General features: G+C 36.1%; 1 pseudogene; it reads left to right on the top strand.

Moving 5' to 3' along the window:
• The first annotated feature begins 3,135 nt into the window (after positions 1-3,135).
• On the top strand, positions 3,136-4,081 carry LOC101436843 (vacuolar-sorting protein SNF8 pseudogene; annotated as a pseudogene).
• The last annotated feature ends 1,646 nt before the right edge of the window (positions 4,082-5,727 follow it).

Genomic DNA, 5,727 nt, shown 5'->3' with positions numbered 1-5,727 from the left:
ACTGACTAGTGTTGCATTTAGAATAAAACATTGACCAAAAGGGGGAAATAGCAAATACAGATAGGTTTTTCATGGATAAGAGATTTCAAAATGAGTCAGAAGTTCATTCCAGAGGTTACATTTATGCATGTCACAGGAAGATCTCACTGACTGCCATAGTAATTTGTACTTCAGGAAGGGGTTCTCTTGAGGGCTCTAGAGAAATCTAGACATGGCAGGACAGAGAGCCTCAGGAAATTGGTACCCTGTCAGTGGGCTTTGACTTGGAATATATGATGACCTATCTTCCCACTATTATCAGAGTTAGACTCATTGACAATTTTCCTATGCTCGGTTCTTCTGCCCCCTTTATTTGAACCTATAATAAGCACTATATTCATTATATATTTGTCCCAGAGACTTAAATCTTCCAGTTGTCCATATGACAGATGAGCACTGAATCTCAGTCAGTTGCAGCCAACCCCTACTCTCTAGTTCATCGCACTCACCCAGGTCAACTAACAAAGGATGATGATGGACAATACCCATCCCAAAAAACAGAGGGTATCTACAACAGCAAGCAAGAGGGGAAGGGGGTGGGGCATATGGGAATCCCCTGTATTCTTGATGTAGTGTTTATACTATCTAAAGCGTCTTTATAAATAAAGAACAAAAAAAAAAACACAAATAATATTTGTCTTCATATATGAATGCACGCCTCGTATATTTTTTAAAATATTATCTTCTTTATGTATTTAAATATATTTAAAGTATAATAAACTATCTTTGCATTGATGATTACGTGTTAAAATTAAAATCTTTGTCCAATTTATTGTCAAAAGATTGAGTTTTACAAAGAAGAATTGAAAAAGGTTCTCTCTGATGAACTTACCTCTGTTTTCCTGGTAGAATATAAATGTTCGCACACTCACAAGTGTACACAATTAGAGTCTATGACATCTAAAAAAGAAATAATTACATCTAAAATTACAACAAGATTACAATTAAAAGGGAAGCCATAGTCAAGTGGAAAACTTACATAGAAGAGGCATTTGTCAAAGCCTAAAGCATTCCCTATTTCCTTGAATTCTTGGTAATTGTTTTCTATTTAGATTTTATGGACTTCAATACTATTTTAATGGAGCAGTTTTCCCTGATGGCCCATATGAATAATACATGAGTCAATCTGGAATTATGTAAATTTAGGAACCAAATTCAAATACTGAAGATTGAAAAATATTTCTTATTTTTCTGCTCATGTTTAATCCTGGAGAAGTTATTTTTACAAGAGACAGAGATTACATTTTAACATTAACCTGTAATGATCATTGTCTTGAACACTTTTTTTTAATATTGAAACACCCCAAATAATTTTTAATTAATTTTTTTTTGGATCTTCATTAGCAACTCTGAAAATTGAAACCACACTCTCAAAAATAGAAATAAATTAAAATAGTGAAAATATGGTGAAATCTGTGTTCTGGTCAACATGAAAGTACATTACTAAGTTAGAATGATTGCAGAAGCTTTAGCTGGCAGGAGAGCATGTAGGTTTGGATGCCAATCTAGAAAATGAACTTAAGTTTATTGTTTTATTTTATGCTTTTTTACCTTTTCTGCAGGCTGAAGAAAATGTCTCAAAAGTCAACTTTGATCCTAAGTATCAATAGTCTAGAATCACAATTATCTTTTCTAGAGTTTAATTAACTTTCAATGTGTGTTCAAAATCCATATAATAACATGGGTTCGCTTTCTTCCTAACATCATTCGAAGTTTACCTTCTTGAATTTTGTTTTGTACCCAATGTCACACTTCAATGTCAACAAACACTATGTGCCAGGATGACACAATATGTTATTGAACATAATCCTCAAATTTGACTATCAAATATAAGTTATTAATTTTAAAGATTTCTACTGAGGATATAGAGGCTCAAAAAAGAAGCTTACAAGATCACACAGCTAGGATTAACTTGCATGCCTTTACACTAAAATGTGACCAGTTTTGTAAAATCTTCCTCTTCAATGAACACACTACCACACTATAAATGCTATTGTATACGTTGTTTAAGTAGGAATGTTTTTATAGGAATGCTCAATTGATGCACTAGCTAATAAGTACCTTCCTTAAAAATTCTATATATTCCCACCCTCACCTCCCCTGAGATGGCTCCCTGGCTTGCTCATCATCTGCTCACTATGTGTGTTCATTGTCTGTTCATTGTATTTTTGTTCATTGTCTCTGCTTATTGTTTGCTCATCTTATTTAGGAGGCATTTGGAATCGAAACTGGGACTTCCCATGTGAGAGGCAGGTGCCCAACTGCTTGAGCCATATGTGCTCTCTGCTCGTTGTATCTGTTCTTGGGTTTGATCATTGCTTCAGCTTGTTGCACCAGCTCGTCTTCTTTAGGAGGCACTGGGAGTTGAATCTTGTGAGAGGCAGGTGCCCAATTTCTTGAGCTACATCTGCTCCTAAAATTCTGCATTTTTAATTTTGGTACTTTGTAATAATCACATTTTTCATTAAAGATGATGAGATTTTATGAAATAAAATATACACAATTAAAGAAATAGCTTGATATAGTTTACATAGATATAATAACAGGATAGTAATTATTAGGCTAATTATCAGCCCTTAAGAATAGTCTGTTCTGATAATCAACCACATAATTAATTTATGAGAACAGTTCTATAAATTAATCTGGTTTGGAAATCTGCCATCCTCTTAGCAGTCAGTTGTCTCTTTAATCTGTTCTATACTTTCCATTATCTCTGATTGGTCTTGCATTAAACTTTATAGATTATCTGCTTTTCCATTTTCTATCTATATTGAGATTTTAAAGTACAGGGTTTTAAATGAATTTTAAGTCAAGCTATTTATTTTGTTATTTGCTACAAGTTAACATACGCAGATGTGCTTATGACTCTTGACCATAAAACAGATTACATTCACCTTTTGTTACTATTTATCATGGACTATAAAATATACAGACCATATTGTATTCTTATTCAATAATTCTTCATAGAGAGCTTTTGTATTTGTTATATTTGTACTCTTCAATAATATTTAGTTAATACATGAAATACTATGCTAGGTTATTTCAGGGAAAAAACAAGGGAACAAAATGGTTTCTTATTTCTATTACATGCGTACTATGCTTATGGAAATTATAAATACTGGAATATGTGCAATAAAAATAAAAATGGACTTTTTTCTTCAGGAAGGGGTAACAAAATGTGTTTGCAAGTTTGAAAATGAGAATATCAATATCAAAATTGAATCCTGGGACGGGTTAGCTCAGAGCCTGGGCGGCCCTGCTATCTGCACATTGCTGGCTGGGATGCACTGCCACAGTTTGGGAACCAGCGTCATCACGGAGAAGTTTGCTGAGGTCAAGTATAAGGAGTGAAGGACAGTCTTGGCTGAGGATCAGTGGGCCCAGATGACAAAGTGGTTGGATATGTTCAACACCAACCTGGAGGTATTTGCCAGCAAACAAAAACAGGAGAGCAGGACGAACTCCAATTTCTGAGTGCAGTTCCAAACATATGTGCTACCATTGGGGTGGATCCCCGGGTTCTGGAAAAGGATTTTGGCCTCCGATGCCAAGTGTGAGGGATTTCTATTACTAGCTGGGTGTTAGGATTATTGAAGTAGGCCTGGCTGTCAAGCTCAGAATGGATATCTGATAACTGGCGGAACTGCATCAACAGGTGTTCAAAGGAAGGGGCAAGTACACCCAGGATGTCAACCAAGACGATCTGATCAGGACCATAGAGAAATTAAAAGCACAAGGCACTGGCTTCAGTATCTTCCATGTGGGCCCACAAGCATTTACCTCATTCATCAGATCCAGTTGAGCTCACACTGTGATGCTACAGCTGGCAGAGAAAAATGACTAAGCGAAATTGAAGCCAGTCTTAAATGCGAGACAGAGCAACTGGGGCAAGTGCTAGAAAACATCTACTGAAGGAGGGGCTGGTCTGACTGGACTGGACTTGCAGGTCCCAGGGGAGGCCCACTACTGGTTGACAGCTCTCCTCACTGACCACTTATCCCAGGAGATTACTGCTGAGGCCTTGAGCGAAGCCTTTCCTTGACTGGGAGCATTGAAGGGGACACAGCAGCAGACAGGGAGAAGAGGTAGGAGCTATCAGTGAATAAAACCTGAACAATTTTGTTTAAAATAAATTGTGAGAGAATAGTCTTTTCTTTCTTCCCACAAAACTCTTCACCCTTATTTATTAATTTATTTTTAAAGTGCATTCACATTGCATCTTTCTCCAGAGAAAACCTCATTTATCCACTAAAGACATCCTGAGTAACACAGATAGACAGAGAGAACCTGACTTACCTTAATCTACAAGTCGATGGAAGAGCTGGGCCTAGGACTAGACCATCTGCCTCCTGACTACATTCTAGTCTCTATGGAGCAGTGGAAAATAAAATATTTGCATCAAAGGAGAAACCTCATGTTCAAGCCTCAGGCTACTTTCTCTTGAGTTTGAGAAGGTTCAAAAAGCACAAGAGGATGAAGAGAAAGGATATTCCAACTGGGAGAGAAAAGCATGAACAGGAATAGGTAGGCAGGCAGCAGTCCAGACCAGCAAGCATCTAGAGTGAGTGCATGGCAGTGATGGATATATAACCAAAAATGTCTAAAATACCATGACTAGTTGTTTGATGAGAATCTAGTAATGTGGATATATGGCCATATACTCTATTATGTACACTTTTAAAATGATGAAATACCTAATTTCTCTTTCTATAGCACACACAAAAAAACTCCATATAATATAAATATCTATCATTGACCTAAGTTTTTTCATGAAGAAATAAAAAAGCAGGTTTCATATTAAAAAATACATATATATATATATATTTTTTTTACTGGCCAATGTACTTTATTAGTACTGTATGAGATGAGGTCCAATCCAGTTTGCCTTTTAATGAATGGGATACAAAGAATTATTTACATTTTCATTAGAAATTGTAAACAAAACAAGAACAAGGAAGCAGAAAACAGCTCCAATCCAGGGAGTAAAAGGGAGGTTACCAAAAATTAGGAGCTTGGAGAAAGGATCCCAGTGTTTCATGTACTGGATTCAGACTACTGAAAACATAGGGTCATGCCAGAGGGCAGTTAGGGAGCAGGAGAAATAATGATGGAATTAGAAATAGGAAAAAATAAGGTCCTTTCTTCTCTTTTTCTGCCTGCCAATCTCCCATTGATACTATGCATGGAGATAAAACCAGGACAACTAGCCAGCACAGCAGTATGAGAAAATATATTCAGATCTCAATCCCAGTACAGGCTAGAAGGCCGACTTGAAGTTGAGAAGGAATAAGTAATAACTTGCACAATACCACTTTAAGGATTATAAACTAGCGTACGTTATGGGTTGTTTAGCATAACTGGAATTAAATATGCTAAAAAAATAATCTATCCCATAAAAGTTTGCAAAGAAATTTGTATTAATATTTTCAATCAAGAACTTCCACTGCCTAACTTATTGTTACAGCCCAACTACTGAAGGGGATAAGTTGGTATGGCCACAAGTCCAAAGAACACACCTGCCATTTAGTTAGACATAAGATTTATTGGGACTAATGGACATTATCTTTGATGGTGGTGGGTCAAAGAATGAATAAAGTTAACACTCCACAAAAAGACAGGAAAAATGATATAAGGATAACAAGGACATTCCATAGTGATGATAATAAGGATATTCCATAGGGTATGACA

Source organism: Dasypus novemcinctus, chromosome 15 (assembly GCF_030445035.2).
Source record: "Dasypus novemcinctus isolate mDasNov1 chromosome 15, mDasNov1.1.hap2, whole genome shotgun sequence".
Lineage (NCBI taxonomy): Eukaryota > Metazoa > Chordata > Mammalia > Cingulata > Dasypodidae > Dasypus > Dasypus novemcinctus.
This window is presented reverse-complemented; position numbering and strand designations above follow the sequence as displayed.